This window comes from Sphaeramia orbicularis, chromosome 12, assembly GCF_902148855.1.
Source record: "Sphaeramia orbicularis chromosome 12, fSphaOr1.1, whole genome shotgun sequence".
In the NCBI taxonomy this organism is placed as follows: Eukaryota; Metazoa; Chordata; class Actinopteri; order Kurtiformes; family Apogonidae; genus Sphaeramia; species Sphaeramia orbicularis.
Window position 1 is genome coordinate 72,611,958 of NC_043968.1, and position 24,955 is coordinate 72,636,912.

Genomic DNA, 24,955 nt, shown 5'->3' on the forward strand with positions numbered 1-24,955 from the left:
TCTATCTATCTATCTATCTATCTGTTTGTGTTTTATTTGTGTCTGTCTGCTGAAGTGTGCATCCTCATCATCACCACCACCAAAGTGAACTGCAGATAACCCCATGACGTGGCAGACACAGTATGGTAAAGCCTATGTAAAATTCCCTGTGCATGCATGTATCTGGTGGTGGTCTGACTCTGAGCCGCTGGTAAGGCTTTGTGGACTATCTGACTTCAGTCTAGAAGAAGGATGAGCTTCTCAGACATAGACGTTGTCCATCCTGCTGATGCTCCCTCATCTCATCGTTAACTCTTACACAGTTATTATCCAGATTCTGCCCAGTTCTTTTTATATTTCTAATTTATAGTTTACAGTGTTTAGTGTTTGCTCTTATGTTATATTTGTCTTTACTCATGTTTTCTGTGGTATTGTATTATATTGTTACTGAATGTGTGTCATGCTGCTATCTATCTATCTATCTATCTATCTATCTATCTATCTATCTATCTATCTATCTATCTATCTATCTATCTATCTATCTATCTATCTATCTATCTATCTATCTATCTATCTATCTATCTATCTATCTATCTATCTATCTATCTATCTATCTATCTATCTATCTATCTGTCTGTCTATCTAACTGTCCGTCCCTCCGTCTGTCTCTATAAATTCACCATCTGTCACCACTGAAAGCATTGCACTCCTACCAGTGATCAGGCAGCAGAAAATTGTGTTACAGCTGCTAATTCCTATCATTTATGTATTTATTTTTTTACTTCTTTGTACGCCTAAGTGAGGCAGCATTTTTGCTTTATTATTGCCATGCTAGACTGTTCCAGCAATTTTCCCTTAATGAAATCCTCATCATTATTGCGTCTTATTCTATAGCTGTTTGTTTGCAATAAAATATAGAGAAGGCCTTAGCAATTTTTCAACATTAGGCTGCCATTTGTTACCAGTCATTCATTCGACCATCCTTCTCTGCCTCATGCCGCATACAAATGAAAAGCTTAGGAGGTGAAGACCGATCAATGCCTGATTCAGTTAGTTAGGAGCAAATAAAATGCAGTTGGTATTTTGCCCTTTGAAAATATCAGGAGCTAGAAGCAACCGCACCTCTCAAAAATAAAAATATTTTCCATTCTTCTCCTCTTGACCGTCCCCAGGAGAATTGGAGGGCAGTGGTTAATGGTATTATCAGAGGCAGTCACTGAGTGAGGTCAGAGAATGAGGACCTGACAGCTATAAAATTACCCACAATGAGAAATGATCCATCAGCACACACAGATGTACACACACACACACACACACACACACACACACACACACACATGCACACAACACTATTTGAGTGAAAACATATTAACAGGTTATTATGGATTAACAATGTTATGATGTAAGTGTTCAATGTGTTGAAATCCATCATTTATTTAAATGTTACAAAATGAACATGCCAAGGAGCTTCAAAAAGTTCATGGAAAAAGGACAGTTGAAAAAAAAAAACTATTGAAGTTATGATGTTTATTTTTTAACATATGCTCCATCTACGTAGGTCATGGGTCGGAACCTTTACAATCTAAAGAGACATTTTTGGGCAGAATTTTTTTTTTTTTTTTATTTCCAAAAAATCCTCACTATGTTTGACCTTAAAGTGGTGACTCTGTGAGAAGCTCTTCAGGATCAGTTGTTAAAGAAGATTAAATCAAAGTTTCGGTGCACATACAGAACTACACTAAAGAGAACGGTGACATTTGTCATTATTGTGTTGTGCAGCAAAAACCGACTGGTATGTGAAGGCTTTCTTTGCAATGAGTCAACAGATGAACACCTTCAGTGTCATAAAATAAAAAGTACTTTTACATTACTAGTGCTTCTGTTTTTGCAGTAATTTGGAGTGTAGTCTACATTTTTGCAATCGCATAACATCAGAATCACTTAATGGTTGCAGCAATAACAGCAAAATGTTAAAAAATATATATATATATTTATTTCCATGTTTTTTGACAAAGCACAGGGAGCTGCTGGAGAAAGAGCCAAATGTGGCCCTGGAGCCAGTGGTGTAGTCCAGGGTATATGTGGAGTATACCTACTTATTTTTCAGTCAGTCATTGCGTATACCCACTTCTAAATCCCCCCTGATAGTAAAGTAAAGTAAAGTAAATTTTATTTATAGAGCACTTTTCACAGACAGAGTCACAAAGTGCTTTATCAATTCAAATCAGAATCAAATTAAGTTTACAGAGACCCAACAGAATCCTTCAGGAGCAAACACTTGTGATTGGTGATGCACACCGTTCAGTAGTATCTGAGCCAAAATGCCCATGTTTTCCCCATGGATAGTGAAGCCATGACCCGCCCTACTCTGCCTCTAATTGGCTAGTATTTGGTACCTTCACTGATTAGATTGGTTAACTTTAGGCATGAGGACTGATGAGCCAATCAGAGGCAGAGTAGGGTAGGTCATACTGAGGAAAATATTGCTAACTTAGCGCCAGAGCCAGGACTCTGCTTAGCGCTGACCACCTCTGGAACCTGATTGGACACCTCAGGTGCCAGTTCCACCCCAGTTGATTGGCAGGTCACTGCACGTCTCATTGAAAGATGCGCAGTTATTGGAAATAAAACAAGAAAGGCAGAATAAACATCTTTGAAATGAGTGACACATATCAAGAGAACCTACTTTGATGGAATGCATAATTCTGAGGTAAGTTTTAAGGTGGTTTCAGAATGAGTCACTGTTTTAAACTACTGGTCATATGACTAAACATTTAGAGGAGAAGAGATTTTGTCACCAATAGTTCAACTATGCGAGTAGGCTAATGTTATGAAAGGCTAATGTTATCCTATGTTTGCTTCATGTTGAATACATATACATTTATGCAGCTGCTTGTGTGACCAGTAAAACCTACAAACTGCTCCTGATCAAGTCATGATAATTTTATAATAGTGAGCAAATACTACTGATGGATTTTTGGGTAAATTAAATATAGTCTGACATGTCACTGTTTATAAAACGTTGTTTTTCTGGACTACTTTAAAAAAAAAAAAAAAAGGGCAAAATTGAGAGTACAACCACTTCTCCTGGGACCACTACACCACTGCCTGGAGCCACAGGTTGCCCACCCCTGATCTAGGTCAATACACTTCTTAAAGCGTTGATACCAGCCTTTAAGTCCATTTGTGTAAACCTGAGGGCCATGTGATTTAAACCACTGTATGTCGAAGCTGTGATCTTTTTCCATTAACTTTTTGAAGCCCCCTCAAAGGAAGTCAAACGCAGCCGTGAGAACATTTAAATGACAATTGAATATAATATGGGGGAGGCTGCCTATTGGTAGGCAGTTTACACCTAGCACCCCAGGACCCCCCTGAAATGAATGAATGAATCAGTCAGTTGATGAATCAGTGAATGGACGAGTATGTCCTTAATTGCTGTAATGGGAATATTAATTAAGGTTTATGTATGTGATAGCTCAAATACTAGCTAATAGTTAAATTAGTACTGCTTTATGTGATCGTAAGTTCATAAAATCATGAGAGAACAGGTTGAAAATCTGAGATAATTTACAATGAAAAAATCACTGCCAAGGTAGCTGAACTCCCCACACTAACATGGAGACGATGATTTGTTGCAATTAAGGGTTAAAACAGTGGTTCCCAACCTTTTTTGGTTTGTGACCTCATTTTAACATCACAAATTTCTGGCGACCCCAGACATTCAAAACAGAGACTTTTTTTTTTTTTTGCTAATATTAATTTGTTTTTGATCATGTAATAGTTGCTATACTATGTTGCAAATAAATATTAATTTTAGAGGACATTTAGTCTATATAATGTATATTATTATGGACAGAGGTGTTAAAGCCAGGTGTAGATTACTGTACAAAGGTAGAATTCTATTTTCCTTGGTCAGGATATGTACAGTCAGTCCAGGTTGGATTTACAAGGCTGCAATGAATTACCGAACAGTCAAGGAATTTTGAATCAATAAATACATACTGGCCACAATGAACTTTTGAAATATAAATAGTACCACAGCGCTTCAGTTTCAGCTTCAGTTTGTCATGTCTTTTATGTATTGTGACTGTCTCTGTCAACTCAACATATATTTTATTAGTATTTTTTTTTATTTTTTTTTTTTATTTGTTCTCAATTACTAGAAATTTCAGGCGACCCCATTTGAATTCCAGGCGACCCCACTTGGGGTTCCGACCCCAAGGTTGAAAAACACTGGGTTAAAGGTTAACTTCTAAAATTTACTCAAGGTTTTATTTTGTGTTGTAGAAGAAATTGGAAGCCTCATTTAAAATTGTGAAAGAACTCTGCACAAAATCATTGATTGAGTCTGATCCAACCAGCTCTAAATGTGAAATGTCATGAGATAACTTTTGTTATGATTATAGAAATAAAATTGGATTGATTTGATTGATGTATTGTTGGAGCTGTCTTCCAGATGCACCTGTTCTTTTTATCAGTAAGTTGCCCCTGAAAGAAACGTTTGACTTATGTGTTACTTTCCCATCATGTAGCCTGTTACACATTTGGACTAGATCAGTTGTATATGTTCATTATGTATCAGTTCATCCAATGTTCCAACCTGTATCTTCTCACACAAAATTAACTTACCGTAATTGTGCAATCATTTACACATATGATACTTGTTATTTTAAAACATAATTTTACAAGTCTAGAAAGTTACTTGTGGCAAAAATGTTGTAGTATTAGATTATCAAAATTAAAAAAATAAAAATAAAAAAACAGAAAGACTACACCAGGAAGTTGTGGTGGTGATGTCAACATAATAGGGACGGCTGTGGCTCAGGTGATAGAGCAGGTCGTCCAATAACCGAAGGGTTGGCGGTTCGAATCCCACTCTGTCCTAGTCAGTCCGTTGTGTCCTTGGCAAGACATTTCACCTTCCCTGCCTCCAGTGCCACCCACACTGGTGTATGAATGTTTGGTGGTGGTCGGAGGGGCCATAGGCGCAAATTGGCAGCCACGCTTCTGTCAGTCTGCTCCAGGGCAGCTGTGGATACAAATGTAGTTTACCACCACCAGAGTGTGAATGTGAGAGCCAATGAATAATAGGTCAATAATGTAAAGCGCTATATAAATCAATCCATTATGATTATAACGTCATCACTTCATGATCTGTTCAGAGTTGTTCAAAATCTCACTACAGCTTCAGCATGAGCAGAACTGTAGTGATTTTCACCGATTCTAATATGTAAAGGTATGTAAAGGCTGTTTTAGTGCTGGTCACGTGTATCACATGAAATGTTAGATGCAGTTCACTGAACCGCTAATACACTGAACTAGATGTTCCTTTGCAACAAACGGTGGCTTTCTTTGTTTGTAAAATGAGATTTTATATTGACATACATCATGTAGTTAATGAAGCAATTCACATGTCATCCAATAATGATTTGTCTCTTACTTTGACTGTCATTCCTTTTTTTTTTTTTTTGTCAGTTTTTATTCTCAAGGGCAGTGGTGTGTCTACTGTACTTTTTAAAACACTGTATTATGAAAAAATCTTGAAATATAATAATTAATTCCCTGTTGACACAAACTGACACAAGTTACCACTTTCAACTTTTCAAGGTCAATCTTTTTGTCATGAAATCTTAATACTATACATAATAATTTACAACAAATGTTACCAAGCACAACAAACCCCGCCCCACGCACATACAGTTGTAGAAAAAATTATTAGACCACCTCTTGTTTTCTTCAATGTCTTGTTCATTTTAATGCCTGGTACAACTAAAGGTACATTTGTTTGGACAAATATAATGATAAAAACAAGAATAGCTCATAGTAGTTTAATTTCAGAGCTGATATCTATCCATTTTCTCTGTTTTCTTGATAATAACCAAAATCCCTTCAGTTCTTACATCAGTATCTATGGCATTTTACTGACAAAAACAGTGCTTTTAGGCATTCCATGTTTTCTTTTCTGTTTGTTTTAGTCACATGATACACACAGGAGTTAGTAGTGGATTGCATAACCGCTGTTTTTTGATGACTTTTGATGGTCTAATAATTTTTTTCTGTGACTGTATTGTTTTGGCATCGATCCAGGTGATGTGTACTGACGTCAGCATAGACCAGGGGTTCTCAACCTTTTTTGGCACGTGACCCCATTTTAACATCACAAATTTCAGGCGACGCCAGACATTCAAAACGGAAAATTTTCTAAAATTAAATTGTTTTTGATCATGTAATCATTTGCTATACTACGATGCAAATAAATGTTAATTTTAGATGACATTTATGCCATATAATGTATATTATTATGGACGGAGGCAGAAAAGCCAGGTGTAGATTACTGCACAAAGTGAGAATTTGATTTTCCTTGGTCAGGATATGTACAGTCAGTCCAGCTTTTATTTACAAGGCTAAATATTAATACTGAAAAAACAAGAACTCAAACTATGAATTATGAAAGAGCTGCAGCATCTGAAACTGACCACAATGAACATTTGACAGATAAACAGAACCACAGTTGCTGCAGTTTCACAACCACAGTTTGTCATGTCTTTTATGTGTTGTGATTGTCTCTCTCAACTCACCATATATTGTTTATTAGTAAATTTATTTTTATTTTTATAAATTACTAGAAATTTCAGGTGACCCCATTTGAATTCCAGGCGACCCCACATGGAGTCCCAACCCAAAGGTTGAAAAACACTGGCATGGACAAATTTTGCCCATTATAAGTAAATGGGGGGAAAAAAAAGATTTAAAAAAATTCATAAAAAATTTTAACTTTGACCCACTTTTCCCAAAATGCAATCACATCTATTCTGGGTCACTGGCAATCTGTAAACCCAATGTGGTATGAATTCAACCAATAGTTTTGCTGCTAAAGTGTTAACAAAGAAACATACTGAACCAAAAACAATACCCTTTGCCTCCTGTTTGGAGGGCGGGGCAATTAGTTTCAAATAAGATAAGTTGGAGCAAAGATTTTGCTATATTTTATTGCATTTATTTATTATTACATTTTTTGTGTCCCCTGTCAACAAATTTTGGAGCTTGACCTTTGACCTTGAATGGCCAATATGTAATCACATGTAATTATTGCCATCATAAATGCAAACACACTCATAAAAAAATCACAACATTTTTTCCACAAATGCAGACACCAGATTGTTGACATACAAACACTGATAAAAATCCTAACCTCTTTGGCTTGAGGGGAATAAAAACCCAGTCAATAGTCCAGTGCATCTACAGATATACTGTACTCATTTGTTTACATACAGACCAGGCACCGATCCGGTCCACGCACCATCAGTCCCATCAGCACCAGAGGAACAGCCACAACCAATCAGCCGTGAGAGACAGACGAGGGATGAGCAGGAGTGGCAGAGCAATCCCTCAGCCTCAGGAAAAGGTGATACATCCACTGACAGCATCTACACATTCCAATATTATGACCAAATGAGGTGTGGAAGGGTTATGCAAATTCTGTGGCAGTGAACGGTGAAAACAGTACCAGTTCTGTCAGGTTTGGTCCCAGTCACTGGCAGACATGTTTGACATCAGGATATTTATTTAAAATCTATGAAAGTGTATCAAAGATGTAACTATATATTTGGTATTTCCATTTCTACATTTTTACAGTGTATGTGTATATTTAGCATATTCTAACTGAATGACTTTTATTCATTTCTTTGAAGGACACTTCAGATAAATATGGTAATAAAGTGCCTTTTTTTTAAATAGTTGCTTTTATTTGTTGTGAAGCAATAAATGTTACAATATATTCCTGTTCCATTTATTTTTAATAACTAAATAACTAAATGTGGTGTTTTGAGAGGCTTTTTTTTTTTTTTTTTAAATGTTTAAGGTTAAAATGAATGCGTGCGTTGCAGAGTCTTGTTTTGTCTGACATTGCAAATTGTTGTGTTTCATAAGTGCTGTCATTCATATGTGCATTTTAAATTTATGCAGCTGGAAATTGCTTTCAGATGACACAGTTGGTATATAGCTGTTTTTTAGTGCACTATTTTGATCTGTATAGTAAGCTCCATTATTATTGTGCTGCCTGTTCTCTTTTCATTCGAGGAAAATCTGACTGGAAGGTACACAAGGTACAGAGTTCCAACTAAATAAAAGGTTCAGCTACAGAATGACTGAACAGACTATTTTTACACTGTCCATGAGTCTGTCTAACTTTATACTGTATATATTTATACCACATACATTTCAGATCATTTTTCCTTTTTTGTGTATTTTTGTTTCTGGGGAGCTGGACCCAGCATGCACTGGGGCCACACAGTAAAATATCTTGTGGCCATGTGACCTGTGGTCAGATTTGCTGTCCAGGTCTGTCTCACTACACATTTCTGATTCTCCTGAACATATGGGACACGTTTATGAAACACTGACAATTCAAAGGGCTTATCCAAATGAAATAGTAATTGAAGTATTAATAATTCATGATCATTTCTTCATTCAGGCACTTGTCTTGACAATTTAGTGAATGTTACATCTCATTGTGGAAGTCCTTGCAGGCAGAAATCAGTGGTTTTATTTTTCTGTCTGTGCTTGGTGTGATACTGAAGCTTTTTAATTTCAGTTTTCCATCATATCTACAAGAACAGCTTTAAGGAAATGACACTGACGAGAGAAACCAAAACAACAACTATTGCCGTTTCTTTCATCATGATCTCATTTTTAAAAGTATGTTTGTATCACCTACTTTCCTCTACATTCAGGTAGAAATGTCATAATCCGTCTTTCTGTCTGAAACAAGTCTCTTTCATTTTACTGTCTGGTTTAAAGTGGGGGAAAATGTGCAAAGACCGTTCAGTTAAAGGTCCAGTGCGTTAAACTTTGGATAAGTTTTGTTGATCTGCAAAAAGTTTGTCCATAAAGTCTCTTTACAATTTAACAAGTTTATTACAAAAGCAAATTAATTGACAAATCTGTGAAAATTATTACAAAATTAAAGGTAGATATTGAAGTTTTTTTGGGGTTTTTTGCCTCATTTAATCCACCTCTATAGGGGACAGTTAGTTGTATGAAGCACATCCAGACAGTACTGGATTTGTTTCCATGTTGTCTGTATAATAGATTCATCAATGGTGTCAATGACATCAGTGATCTTTTACTTTAGGTCGTTGATGTCCTGGATCTTTGTTCAATACACGATATCTTTAACATAACCCCATAGACCAGTATTTTTCAACCTTGGGGTCGGGACCCCATGTGGGGTCGCCTGGAATTCAAATGGGGTCACCTGAAATTTCTAGTAATTGATTAAAAAAAAAAAAAGTTACTGATAAAAAAAGTATATGGTGAGTTGAGAGAGACAATCCCAATACATAAAAGACATGATAAACTGTGAGTGTGAAATTGAAGCACTGTGGTTCTGTTTATCTGTCAAATGTTCATTGTGGTCAGTTTCAGATGCTGCAGCTCTTTCATAATTCATAGTTTGAGTTCTTGTTTGTTCAGTATTAATTGTCAGCCTTGTAAATCCAAACTGGACTGACTGTACATATCCTGACCAAGGAAAATCAAATTCTCACTTTGTGCAGTAATCTACACCTGGCTTTTCTGCCTCCATCCATAATAATATACATTATATAGACTAAATGTCATCTAAAATTAATGTTTATTTGCAACATAGTATAGCAAACTATTACATAATCAAAAAAATAATAATTTTAGCCAAAAAAAAAAAAAAAAACATCTCTGTTTCGAATGTCTGGGGTCGCCAGAAATTAGTGATGTTAAAATGGGGTCATGAGCCAAAACACTTTGGGAACCACTGCCATAGACATAAATCCAGGGCAGTGATATCTGGTGAAGGAGGTGTCCAGGGAATTGGACCATCCCCAATCCACTGGTCTGGAAATGTTAGATCTAGAACCCACCAACATGCAGAACCCAATGCGGTGGTGCACCATCTACTGGAAAATGATGGTTGGTTGAAGGTCATCCAGTTGTGGTGGTGACACATATTCAGTCTAAAGGTCAAAGGTCAACATTTGATTGATCTGTTGTCGGTGCAGTGGATAGCACTATCACCTCACAGCAAGAAGGTCCAGGGTTCTATTCCAACCAGGGACCTTTCTGTGTGGAGTCTGCATGTTCTCCCTGTGTTTGCGTGGGTTCTCTCTGGGTACTCTGGCTCCTCCCACCATCCAAAGACATGCACTGATAGGTTCATCGATCATTCTAAAATTGCCCATAGGTGTGAATGTGACAGTGATTGGTTGTTCATCTCTATGTCAGCCCTGCGATGAACTGGTGAACCCCGCCTTCGCCCATTGGCAGCTGGGATAGTCTCCAGCACCTCCGCGACCCTAGTGAGGATAAAGCGGGTTCAGAAAATGAATGAATGAATGAATGAATGAATGAATGCGTACATAGAACAAATCGGATGAACAGATCTCATAATTGCTTTTGTAATAAATGTTTTAAATTGTAAAGAGACTTTGTGGACACCCTGTACTACTGGAGAGTCGGCTTGTGACTGAAGGGTCGCCGTTTCGATTGCCTGGACTGGCAGAGAGTTATTGGCTGATGTACCCTTGAGCAAGGTATTTAAACCCCCATTTGCTCCCCAGGTGCCTGACATGGCGAGACCACTGCTCCTAGCATGCAATGTGTGTGACGCATGATCTAGTGATGGGTTAAAGGCAGAAGACAAACTTTGGTATGTGGTGCATGTTTATATGTGTGACAAACTACTACTGACAAAATAAAGATTCTATTCTATTCTATTCTATTCTATTCTATTCTATTCTATTCTATTCTATTCTATTCTATTCTATTCTATTCTATTCTATATATATAGTATAAGCAAATGGAAATGATAGTCATTTTGTTTGTGTTCACTTTGACATTTCTCTTGTTTGGTCAAGATTTTCATACTCAACAGTTTGATCCAAATCAGATTTCCATGTTTGAATTAATAACAGCCGGTCCAGATAAAACTGAAACACACAATTCATATACAAGAAGAAGATACTCCTGGATGGTATGGACCGACAGATTTTAATGAAATAATACATGGCTATTGTTTGAAAAGAACACAAGACATTCCCAAAATTGCAAAGTTAATGGTTAACTCAATTTATTATCCATGTGGGGAAATTCAGTCTCTGTATTTAACCCATAATACACACAGCATCGTCCATTATCATTAGCACTGAACACACTGACACATTTAAATGGCCATTGATCAAGGTCACCAGCAGGACAAATAATCTACTACTACACCCCCCACACCCAAAGTGAAGGTAAAACTAACCAGGATAAGTCCATAAAATACAACAAAAAACATGAACCTTGGTTTGGACTCAGGCGTGATGATGACCTTAAATGAGCCCTTTATCCCTTTATTATCCTTTACATCATGCTGCACCTCCACCTTCTTGTTCTCTTTTCAGAATCAGAATCAGAATACTTAATTAAGCCCAGAGGGAAATTATTGTGTGTTACAGTTGCCCCATTCAAGCAGAAAAAATAAAAAAAAAGTAGAAGGAAAGAAATTATCAATACAACAAAAAAGAAAAATAGAAGAAAAAAAGTGGAAAAAGGGAAGAAAAAAATCAATATTATAAAAGCCAAGTGGCCTCTGTGTGTGTGTGTGTGTGTGTGTCCTAGGATTCTCACAAAATCCGTACAGAGCTGACTGCTGTAGTTTGTCATCCTTGTGTATTTTTGGCCAAGGAACAGACTAGTGAAAACAGTAAATTGATAGGACCAATATTTTAGGACATGTTAGTAATTCTGGAATACAATAGCCTTACAACCACGTTGCTATGGCCAGAATGCTTTGGCGGTGACTGCAGGACAAATGTGGTACAGCATGAATGTACATATAAATATATATATATATATATATATATATATATATATATATATATATATATATATATATATATATATAAATAAACTTTATTAAGACACAGTTAGGTAAGCAATTTGTACAATATGTACTAGACAAAATATTATCAATACAATAATCAAAGAAATCTATGTAAATAAATAAGTGTGCACAAATATTGTAGTCTTATTAAGGATTATGTGGTTATTATGAGGACATCTACAGTCTGTTGGCCATGGGTGGGATTCATACTTCCGGTTCCTAACAGGTGTCCTCCAGTGTTTAGGAGTATTATGGTCACTTACCATGTCAGAGTTTGGACCAGTGTTCATATCCTCTCAACTAAAAATCCCAGAATGGACAAAACAAACACTAGCTCTAACAAAGGACTTCCATGTGTTGTTGGTCACTGTACAGGAGGAACAGGTTGTATTCAGTCAGTTACAAACTGCAAATTCACTGCTATACATTAGTGAATAACATACCCTGAACCTTCAGTAAATGCACTAATACCACAGTGGTGAAATACTGCACTTTAACTCTCATATTATGAGAGATATTCACATAGTATCAGCAAAATATGTATGTGATACACACACATGTTCCATTTGGCCAAAAACACATGGAAGTCCGATATTAGAGCTAGTGTTCGTTTTGTCCATTCTAGGATTTAAAATGTTTAAATTTTCGAATATGCAAATGAGGTCTTACTTTGTTTTCACGTCTACGTACAGGCTTTTGTTTGTTTTCTTTTCTTATAATCTGTTTCATTTATAAAGACTCACTAGGATTACTTTGTTTTGTTGCATTTTCAAAACAAACTAAACTAAATGAATTAAGAGGATATTAACCCTTTCATGCATACTGGTCACTACAGTGGACAGCTATTCTCCAGCTGTTCTCTTATATATTCATGGGTTTTGTTGTTTTAGTTCCATATCAGCCAACACAGTGGACACTAATGCACCATCCCATAATAATACACTGATATTTATACCATTACTGTAACTTTGCTGTTCTTGATAAACCTGATCTGCACTAACATGTTTGAGTGGAAATCAGTTGCTTATCATTGTTATTAAACAGTTTTGAGTTGTTTTTTTTTTTACATAAAGGTTTTTTTTCTTTTTTGCAAATTATCTCCATAAAGTGAGTAATGACTAGTATTAGAGTATGTAAAAATGTGAGAAAACATCAGATTAGCTGCATTAAAAGTGTTGTTATTTCATAGTTTTCACGTAATCTATCAGTAAAAAAATGCTTCTTTGCTTCAAAAATTAAATCCATGGTGTCAAACTGAGCGGACATTTTTTGAAGTTCATGAAAAATAGATTCATAACAAAATTTTCAATCGCTTTTTTTTTTCTTTCCATGCCTAAAGAGGAATAAAAACACTCAAGAAAATAAATTTTGATCAAGGTTCTCATAATTCGTGCATGAAAGGGTTAACACTGGTCCAAACTCAGACATACTAGGTAACTGTAATACTCCGTAACACTGGATGTAACAAACACATAAATGCTTCCTTTTATTGCTGTACACATTCAAGGTTGAGCTCTGCTGACATACTTTATTTACTGTCGGTGGGTTAGTCTACAGCAATGCATCATAATCATCACATAAGTTGATTATACAAAGTGTCGTCCTGTGAGAACCATGTGTGTTTAAAACGTCAACTCTTCCTGAGCTCAGAAAAGCAGGCCTGCTTTCAACTAAATCAACAGGGCTTTTTAAAAGCTTATTTAGCTTTAGAATTAGAAGAGTTCTCTCAACCAGTAAAGGAACTCTTAATCCTTCAGTTTATCACAAACATTGATAAACAGCTTAGGTGACATGTGGTTTTCACTGAACAGGAAGGGGATGAAAAACTGTGAAAGTAGATAAAAATGTCTGGCAAGAGTAAGAAGTAGAAAATTCACCTGTGAGTGGGATATTATAATAAATATGCGTTAAACTGAAATTGAAAGTACATACATTAATACAGTACATGAGTATAAATACTTAACATTTGTCATATATAAAACTCTGTAGTTTGTTTTTTGCATTTATGTGTTTGTCTGTATTTTTTTGAAGTATATGTTTAAAAACAAATCCCATGATGCTTAACCCATAAAGACCCAAACATCCACGACTGAACAAAAACATCTGCTGATCTAAACTGTTTAATACCTGTTGATCCATTAATTCTATCAATACATGTAAATAATTGGTGTAAAATACAGTTTGTCATCTTTTCATGGTCATCAGATATGACCCATTTGGACGTTCAGAGGCTCCATAGCTACTGTGGAAACACTGTCATCTTCTACAACATTGATTCACCAGTAAAACCCACGGAGTTGGATCAATGACAGTGGATGGACACACTGGGTTTATGTTCAAATAATGATATATTTGCTAAAAAAAAAGTCACTTTTTTAAAATATTTTTTTTGATTTGATCTAATAACCTTTGAATATACTCTGAGCTTTTATGAACATATGCATGGTCAGTAAATTAAATATAGGAAAATACTTGATTTTAACCGAATAATGCAAAATGCAGAGGATAATATTATAACTAGAAAAGCACTCGGAGAGCGCAGACCTCTGCCAAGGTAGATCAGTGTCCCCTCCCAACCAAGGTTATAATAGTTTTGGATTTTTCATTATAGTTTAGTTTTAGTTTTGACTTTTTTTTCTCTAATTCAGTTAATTTTAATTAGTTTTTAGAGCAGGTTTGCTAGTTTTTATTGCTTTTCATTTTTTTCTAAATGCTTAGTTTTAGTTTAGTTTTAGTATTAATTTTAGTTTTGTTGTATATATTATCTTCTTCGCTGTCATATTCAAATAAATCCCAGACAGGACTCTGCTGCTTTTTCCCAATTTTAGTCTCCATGTTTCCAGGTAGAGTGGGGACCAGAAGACGACTGGAAACCACAAGTGACAAGAAGTGACGGACCGTGAAGTGTCGTACAGTGCCGCTAGCTAAAATTGCTAGAGCAAAATAAATTGCTTTCGTATCAGTCCGACATTGACAAAGACAAAAACAAAGGGAATTGTATCCATAATTTTTATATGTTTTAGTTTGTTTTGTAAACACACAATACAGTTTCAGTTAGTTATCGTTTTTTTCTTTTAATTGTAGTTTTTATTTATTTCAGTTAACGAAAATGTTTTTACAATTCTAGTTTTCATCATTTCATTAGTTTTCTTTTACGATAATAACCTTGCCCCCAACACCACCAAAATTTAATTATTTGTTCCTTGTGCCCGTGTCAACATTTCCTGAAAATTTCATGAAAATCCGTCCCTAACTTTTTGAGTTATCTTGCTAAAAAGACGGTGGAGGTTATGTTTTCATAACCTCTGCCGTTACATTTGGCGGAGGTAACGAATGGTGACAAATCCTGTGGGAAAGACGTAAAAATAATTTATTTGGAAGTTGTGACAAAAATAGTAGTGGGTCTTTAAGGGTTAATAAACCTGTACCTGCAGATACTTTTCCATTTAAACTCCCACCAGCGGGAAATTTCACAACAGATTAGCTCTTATATTTACTGACCTGTACAGGACGCCACTGTGGCTCAGTTTCTGTCTTGGTAACTTTTCAAGAAGATACATTTGATACCGATCTGCAAAAAGTTCACATTTCAATTAATCTCTTTGGCTTTTTTGCAAATTAGTTTTAATCCCAATCATGTGACTGGAAATACTGTTTTTTATAATTCATAACAAGCAAAATTTTGACAGAAAAATAGGGAGATTCATGAACGCTAACGCGTCCAAGAAGTCACTGGTCACCTTCTAAATCTGTCCAGCACCCCCCCGGTCCTCCTGCCCCCCCACCGCTCAGACCATCTGAATCCCTGACGACGCTTCTGTTTTTAGCTGTGCTGGACAGAGGCCTGTAGCCGAGCGTGTGCAGTGGAGGCCAGAGCAGTCGGGGTTGTCCTGGTGCAGTCTGTCCTGCGCTGTACACTGGACTCCTCCTGGCCATCCCATATTAATCAGATTTGCCGCAGCAGCCATATGTCCAAGCAGCATGATAAACCCCGGCTGCTACCTGGCACCCACAGTCTACACAGTGTGTGTGTGCGTGTGTGTGTGTGTGTGTGTGTGTGTCGGCAGGGGTGTATGTGTACATTTGACACCTCGTTCCTCCAGAGACATTCCTTCAAAGATCTGGTGAGATAATCCAAAAGTTTTTTAAAAATGACATGTTTCAGTGTGTGTTTTATTGTTTTTCACTGTTTTAGATAAATGGGTTCAGATTGTCCCGTCAGTGTAAAACACATGAGCAATACTGAAACAGAGACAGATGTCCTTCTAATTCATAAAATAAACACACATAATATCATTAATAACGTGTTTTGTCTTCTCAGATCTTTTTCACACAATGCTGTTTTCTGCTCTGAAAATAAACAGAATGACAAAAGTACAAACTAGATTTTATGTTAAGGAGGGTTAGGAAGCTGTCAAACCATGAAAGCACTAAATTAACATAAAATAAAATGAACTAGACAGCAATATTGACAACAAAATGATCAATTAAATGAACAAAAATGAACAGAATATGAAATAAAATAAACAAAATGAACAGAAAATGTGACAAAATGATTAGAAATGAGGAAAAAAAAAAATTAACAAGTAATAAACAAATGATCAAAAAAGCCAACAAAGTAAACAAAATAATCAACAAAGTAAACAAAATGAACATTACAGCAGAATGAACAGAATGAAAACAGATTAACAAGGATCAACAAAAATCAACATGATCACTATACTGAACAAAAATGAACAAAATCAGCAGCAAAATCATCCACAACAAAAAACAACAAAAAATGAAATAAATATGCATTTAAATCAACAAAATAATCAACAAAGAAAGTAAAAATGAACACAGTAAGCAATAACATAAACAACTAATTCACAAAATGACTGGAAAAAAAAAAAAAAAATCAACCAAATACAAGTAAGTGGAGCTCACTAATGCCCTCAGCCCACCTGGATGGATGGATGGATGGACGGACGGACGGACGGACAGACAGGTGAAATGACAGACTGACTTGCTGGTATAACCATCCCCCTATAGTATATCAACATAAAAATAACCCGTTGGCCAATTTTTAGAACTTCGAATTTTTAAGGTAGAATGAAAATCAGATCAGCTGCAAAACACTTTAAGTGCAAAGAGACTGTATAAAATATCACACAAAATTATGCTGAAAATATATACTGAAAAATACTGACTATATACAAAAACTACAAAGAAATGCTAAAATATGCAAAAACACAACGCTGTACAACAGATAAAAGAAATATATACAAAATATAAGTATATACAGGTAATATAGTGTATATACAGGTTATAGATAGATAGATAGATAGATAGATAGATAGATAGATAGATAGATAGATAGATAGATAGATAGATAGATAGATAGATAGATAGATAGATAGATAGATAGATAGATAGACTCACACACACACATACATACAGGTGATACAGGATATATACAGGTAATATAGGATATATACTGGTAATATAGGGCCTATACAGGTAATATAGGATATATACAGGTAATATAGGATGTATACTGGTAATATAGGGCCCATACAGGTAATATAGGCTATATACAGGTAATATAGGATATATACTGGTAATATAGGGCCTATACAGGTAATATAGGATATATACAGGTAATATAGGATGTATACTGGTAATATAGGGCCTATACAGGTAATATAGGCTATATACAGGTAATATAGGATATATACTGGTAATATAGGGCCTATACAGGTAATATAGGATATATACAGGTAATATAGGATGTATACTGGTAATATAGGATGTATACTGGTAATATAGGGCCTATACAGGTAATATAGGATATATACTGGTAATATAGGATATATACTGGTAATATAGGGCCAAACAGGTAATATAGGATATATACTGGTAATATAGGGCCAAACAGGTAATATAGGATATATACTGGTAATATAGGGCCTATACAGGTAATATAGGATATATACAGGTAATATAGGATGTATACTGGTAATATAGGATATATACTGGTAATATAGGGCCAAACAGGTAATATAGGATATATACTGGTAATATAGGGCCTATACAGGTAATATAGGATATATACAGGTAATATAGGATATATACTGGTAATATAGGATATATACTGGTAATATAGGGCCAAACAGGTAATATAGGATATATACTGGTAATATAGGGCCTATACAGGTAATATAGGATATATACAGGTAATATAGGATGTATACTGGTAATATAGGATATATACAGGTAATATAGGGCCTATACAGGTAATATAGGATATATACAGGTAATATAGGATGTATACTGGTAATATAGGGCCTATACAGGTAATATAGGATATATACTGGTAATATAGGGCCTATACAGGTAATATAGGATATATACAGGTAATATAGGATATATACAGGTAATATAGGGCCTATACAGGTAATATAGGATATATACAGGTAATATAGGATGTATACTGGTAATATAGGGCCTATACAGGTAATATAGGATATATACTGGTAATATAGGGCCTATACAGGTAATATAGGATATATACTGGTAATATAGGGCCTATACAGGTAATATAGGATATATACAGGTAATATAGGATGTATACTGGTAATATAGGGCCTATACAGGTAATATAGGATATATACAGGTAATATAGGATGTATACTGGTAATATAGGGCCTATACAGGTAATATAGGATATATACAGGTAATATAGGATATATACTGGTAATACAGGGCATATACAGGTAATAGAAGATAGATCCATGTAATAGAGGATATATATAGGATTGGATGTAAACGTGACTTCAGTGTGCGTCCTCTAAATCTAAATGCGGGACGTCATCTTGATATGTGGGATGTGCGGACGGGGGCTGGAGATGCTGATCCGTCCTCCACAAAGCGGGACACCTGCTCACCCTACTGGTTACCCTGAAGGAGGAGGAAGTCACGTTTGGGCCAAGTCATGGTTGTGTTTGGGAAATACATGGGGCTACGTACGTCACCACTCAGGAGAACTGGCACCTCAGAGCTGCATTCGAACAAACAGGCTCATTCCTCTTTCCATCTGTCACCTTATCCTTAACTGCACATGATATTGTTCAAAGTCCTGCATCATTCAGCTCCAGTGGCGGCTGGGGAAATTATTTTTTGGTGATGTAGTATGCAAGTTAGTTTTCAGATGCACTATAAGCACATATCACCACTAGGATACACCAAAGCACATGCACCACTAGTCTAAAATATTAATTTAAATAAAAATAAAAATACACAGTATATGTTTTCAGTCATCTATTTTTTATATGTACATTTCACCGTCTATCCTTCAAACATGCACGTTTCTCTATGACTTTATTGTAAAAGTCAGACGAGTCCCTGATAAGTGTCTTTTCTGCTGATTGTTGGACAAAGAATTTAGACCAGAGCTATGCACCAACATCTTATATTCTAAAAGGGAAGTGGACTCTGTGTGTGTGTGTGTGTGTGTGTGTCTCGGGCATTACACAAAATCCGTACAGAGCTAACTGCTGTAGTTTGTCATACTTATGTACTTTTGGTCAAGGAAGAGATTAGCAAAAACGGCAAGTTAATAGGATGGATATTTTGGGAGACATTAGTAATTTTAGAACACAATAGCCGTACAATCTCGTTGAATGCTTTGGCGGTGACTGCTGGACAAATGCGGTACAGCATGTGTGAATACAACAAATATCCATGATAGTAGACGGGGACGTTGCCCCACAGGGTCAGGATGTGGATTTTAAAAACACCCCCTCTTTTCACATCCCACCCTCAGTGTTGACAGTGATGAAGTCCAGGATATCATCAGTACCAGTTGTAATCTATTACATCAACTATCATATGTAAAATAATAAATATCATGATTTTACCAATTAACTTTATGTCAGTAGTTATAAAATATAAACTAACATCTTTTCATAAAAGTCTGCTCTCTCCATCATAAAAACTTCCAGATCTAGGACCTGTGGTTCCCCACAGGTCAACGCACTAGTATATATTAATATATAGAAAACAAACATGATTTTGTCTTGGTCATTTTAAAAGTATTTCTCAAGCTGAAAAAGTGTGTTCACTCCTGGTTTAGATGATCTTATGACATTTCATGTCTGAGGAAGGTCGATTCTTTTCAGGATGTGATGTTTACTCATGTGGGTGGGGCTTAAGGCTCTCTTATCTCTTGTGTTGGAGGGGGTCTACCACACACGCACCTTTTGTAACCACAGTCTATTATGGTAAAGGAAGAGCCTCGGGTGCAGATTTTTGCGCCCCAGACAGGAAACATGTGGCATTACTGTTCACTAAACGACCAAAAACCTTTTTAAACTCCACTTGAATGCAGATTATACATGGTACTCATGGGCTGTATCTTGTATAACTAGTTAATTAAAATATTCATGATTTTGCAAAATTATTATATCTGATTCCTATCGTCTTCTTCATGTGAGACAGGTGGGCGGTGCCCTAGCGCCCTCTATTGATGAGCTGCAGGTTCCAGGTTGGATACAAACACTGACTGAATCTCATTTCCTATCTGAAGCTATTCTATTATATCCAACAAAAAAGAACATCTATTCCTCAATCCATAATTCATATCTGAACCTCGCAAGAGGCAACACCAACACTTGTCAAACATGATTAACTACATCTGTATCTTACACAAATTTAATTCGTCTCTGTGTCTCTGCCTGTAAATCAGAGAACAATCATCAGCGAACCGCCTTGAAAGATTTGTGACCAAGGATTTTCATGAGTCTCCATGTCACAAGATGCACTGTCGTTAAAGTTTCCAGGAATGAGAGAACTTGCTTTTGTCTGAAATAATGAAATTTGCAGAACAGTTACCACATATTTGTTAGAATAATCAGAATAGATGTTATTGTCATGCAAAAGACAAAAGAAACACAGTAGATCAAAGGTGTCAAACTCATGTTAGTCCAGAGGTCACATCCTGCCAATATGATCTGAAGGTGGTCAGACTAGTACGATAATAACATAATAATAGATCAATAATGTCAACTACAAACTTTTCTTTATTTTTTTGAAAAAAATAAAATAAAATTACATGATGAAAATGTACATTTACAAAGAATCCTTTAACATGAACAACCATGAAAAAACTGAAATGTATTAAGAAACATAAGTGCAATTTTAACAATATTACACCTCAGTTTATCATTTACACATGTTTATATTATAAGTTATAAACAGTGGATCTACAAAGACACAACACATTAAGTAACACACAGAATATTGTTCAAATATTTTCTCAGGTTATTCACATTTTTTGTGGAAGGATGGTTTGTAAATGTAAAAAAAAAATGTAATTTTATTTATATTTTTAACATTAAAACATACAGAAGAATTTGGAGTTGTTAGTATTTATAGGTTATTGTAATAGCATTTTACTGGTCTGATCCACTTGATACCAAGGTGGGCTGAATGTGGAACCTGATCTAAAATGATTGTTAATAAGTTTGCATTTCACAAAATTCATCCCACGGGTTGGATTGGACCCTTTGGAGGGCTGGTTTTGACCCGTGGGCCGTATGTTTGACATCTGTGCAATAGAGTAAAACACTTTTTGTCCCAGGGGACCCACTTTTAAAAATGACAAACCATTGTGACCTGATTCATAACAGGGTGGATCTCTAAATTCTCACAGTTAACTTTCCAGACCATTTTTACTGCAATTTCCTGATATAAATCTTAAACTCTTTAATACATAGATCAGATATTTGAAGAAATACGTCTGACTAATGACCATCTGTATTCTTATTTTAATGTATGAGCTAATAATTACTGTCTGAAATCAAATGGTTGCATTTACTGGGAGGAGATAACGTACACCCATTATTTTTTTCCTGTGTCATCCATAAAAAATACAAATTTAAACACTTTTTCTGTTTCATACTTTTTATTGAAGTGTATATAAGAAAAACGGAGGCACTTACATATACCAGGGCACACTGATGTCAACAGTAACCATGTTTGTATACGCCATTAGATTTAGATTTGCCTATTTTTAAGAACAAATAACAATGAAACCCGACAAACAATACAATGAAAAGAATACTAAGACATAGTCTGTATGAAATAATTAAAGTGGTCACATAAACGTAAGAACAAAAATGAATAAATAAAAAATAAATACCTTTTTAAAAAAAAAAAAAGGGAAGGGAATTACATTGTCTCAAAAAAAATCCATAAATGCTTGCCATTTATTGTAGAATTTGTTCAAGTTTCCCCGTTTTGAATTTCTAATTTTAAAAAGGACATAACCTCGTTAATCCATTGTGTGCTGGAATTTTAATGATGCTATATAAACACTCATTTGTTCCCTCTTGTACTTATTCTTGAGATTTTGTTTTAAATAAAGACATGGTGACCCACCTGTGGGTCTGTGGTGTTCAGAGTCCCACTTTTATAAATGACAAACCAGCATGACCTTATTCTTAAATCTATAAATGATGAGAGGAAATAAATATGTACATAAATGAATAATCATCTTAACTTAATTCTATTATTTCATGATATTTCAGTAGATTCTGGAACAGTGACATGAGACATTTTGAGGAGATGCATATTTGAAAAGCCACAACGTTGCTTTATGCACGTGTTAAAACAATTTAATACAAAATAGTTTTTCATTTTTCATCCCATCAGTAAAAGAAAAAGACTGTTTCAACCACAATTATGGAACATTCAATAATAATAATAATAATAATAATAATAATAATAATAATAATAATAATAATAATAATAATAATAATAAATGTATGTTTGCATGTGTGCTGCTTATATGTGTTCCTATAGGTCTTCTAGATGCACCTTTATGTCCTGCACACTTAAAGTCGGCTGAATCTTATGAAGTATGAAGTTTACATCATGTGTGCTTCAACCAGGAGCAAAGAAAACAAAGGTCTCTTTTTTTTTATTACTGAATTCAAGCATTAGAGTAATTTCCAAGCATGAAGACGAGTGCTCTTGACATAAGGACTCTGAAGTCTCACATCTCAAAGATTGCGGTCGAGCCACAAATATCTTACAATATGACGACGCAAAAAGAACATTTACATTGAGGAAAAATAACAAAAACGTAATTAAACGTGTGACCGCTGATGAATGGAAACATCCTCTTCATCTTCATTATGTCACTCAATCAAGATCTGTCAGTAGGTATGTGCAGCACCGTCCCCCCCGACACCCACCCACCCCCATCACATCTGATGCCCCTTCTTCTTCTTGCCACTGCTGCCCCCCTACCACCACCACCACCACCACCACCACCACCACCACCACCACCACCCCCCACCCCCCCACCTCCTCCTCTTCCTATCCTCACGACTGACATACATCTGAGCAGAACCATGCACCTTTTGTCTTGGGCTGCTCCTTTGTTAGCAGCTGGTGGACAGAGCAGCAGCTGCAGCCTGCACACACACACACACACACACACACACACACACACACACACACACACACACACACACACCACCACCATCACCATCTTCATGTCCACTGGAACTGGACAACAATCAATCAATGAGAATAAAATTAATGGTATATTATATGTATTTGTGTTTTTGTTTGGAAGAGGGAGGGGTGGAAAAAAGCAAAAAAAAAGGATTGAATTGATCACTTTTAATTATTTTATAAAATTACAAATCTATCTATCTATCTATCTATCTATCTATCTATCTATCTATCTATCTATCTATCTATCTATCTATCTATCTATCTATCTATCTATCTATCTATCTATCTATGTTTGTGTTTTATTTGTGTCTGTCTGCTGAAGTGTGCATCATCATCACCACCATCATCCTCATCCTCATGTCCACTGGATCTGGACAACAATCAATCAATGAGAATAAAATTAATGGTATATTATATGTATTTGTGTTTTTGTTTGGAAGAGGGAGGGGTGAAAAAAAGCAAAAAAAAAAAAACAAAAAACAAAAAAAAGAAGATTGTATTGATCATTTTTTATTATTATTTTATAACATTATAAATCTATCTATCTATCTATCTATCTATCTATCTATCTATCTATCTATCTATCTATCTATCTATCTATCTATCTATCTATCTATCTATCTATGTTTGTGTTTTATTTGTGTCTGTCTGCTGAAGTGTGCATCATCATCATCATCATCCTCATCCTCCTCATCATCACCAGCACCACCACCACCAAAGTGAACTGCAGATAACCCCATGACGTGGCAGACACAGTATGGTAAAGCCTATATAAAATTCCCTGTGCATGCATGTATCTGGTGGTGGTCTGAGCCGCTGATAAGGCTTTGCGGACTATCTGACTTCAGTCTAGATGAAGGATGAGCTTCTCAGACATAGACGTTGTCCATCCTGCTGATGCTCCCTCGTCTCATCGTAAACTCTTGTGCACCCTCTGGTGCTTGCTAGTCTCCCAAACTTCTTTGTGTAGCCTGCTTTGCAGATTGTCTTCCTTGTCTGTGTGGTTGCTCATTATTCAGAGACAGACGGATCTCAGGTCATCTGCAGCTGCAGCAAAGGAGAAGCAGGAAAGATGGCGATCATCCATTAGACCGACCGGGCGCACGCATGAAATACGAGGACAACTTTCGGGAGGATCGCTTGAGGAGAAGATTGTACCAGTGAGTTTTTCCCCTCTTGCTCTTATATTTCCAGTTTGGCCAAGATTTCGGTTGGGCTTTCAAGGTCTGCGAGAACGTCTGTATGGTAGATCATGGGATATATTTTGGAGAGCGCCTCGTGAATGACCTGGAAAGAGCTGATCTCTCTCTCTCCCCCCTCCGTTTCTCCTTGTAGTCCAGGTTCCAGCCGACTTCTTTGGGGGGAGAGCAAAGCCGGGGCGAGAATTTAGTCGGAGTGGGCGCTCCGGATGGCACCCATGCAGCCAAAGTCAAGTGGGTCTCCTCGCTTCCCAGTTAATATCCTAAACCAAACCCACCGCTTCCTTCGCTTATGTCGCCTTTCGGTTTGTTGTCAAAGTGACACAAGGAAATGGACGCGGCGTGTGTGTGTGTAAAGAGGCTTGTCTAC

At 36.1% G+C, this 24,955-nt stretch overlaps 1 protein-coding gene across 2 annotated transcripts in view; it reads left to right on the forward strand.

Moving 5' to 3' along the window:
• Positions 1-24,115: 24,115 nt before the first annotated feature.
• znf462 (zinc finger protein 462) overlaps positions 24,116-24,955 on the forward strand; it is an 89,554-nt gene continuing 88,714 nt past the window's right edge. Inside the window, exon 1 of one of the 2 annotated variants that reach the window (XM_030150994.1) lies at positions 24,116-24,819. The gene's annotated coding sequence lies outside the window, so the exon portion shown is untranslated. The remainder of the gene's footprint in view (positions 24,820-24,955) is intronic. The other variant, XM_030150992.1, reaches the window with a different exon arrangement.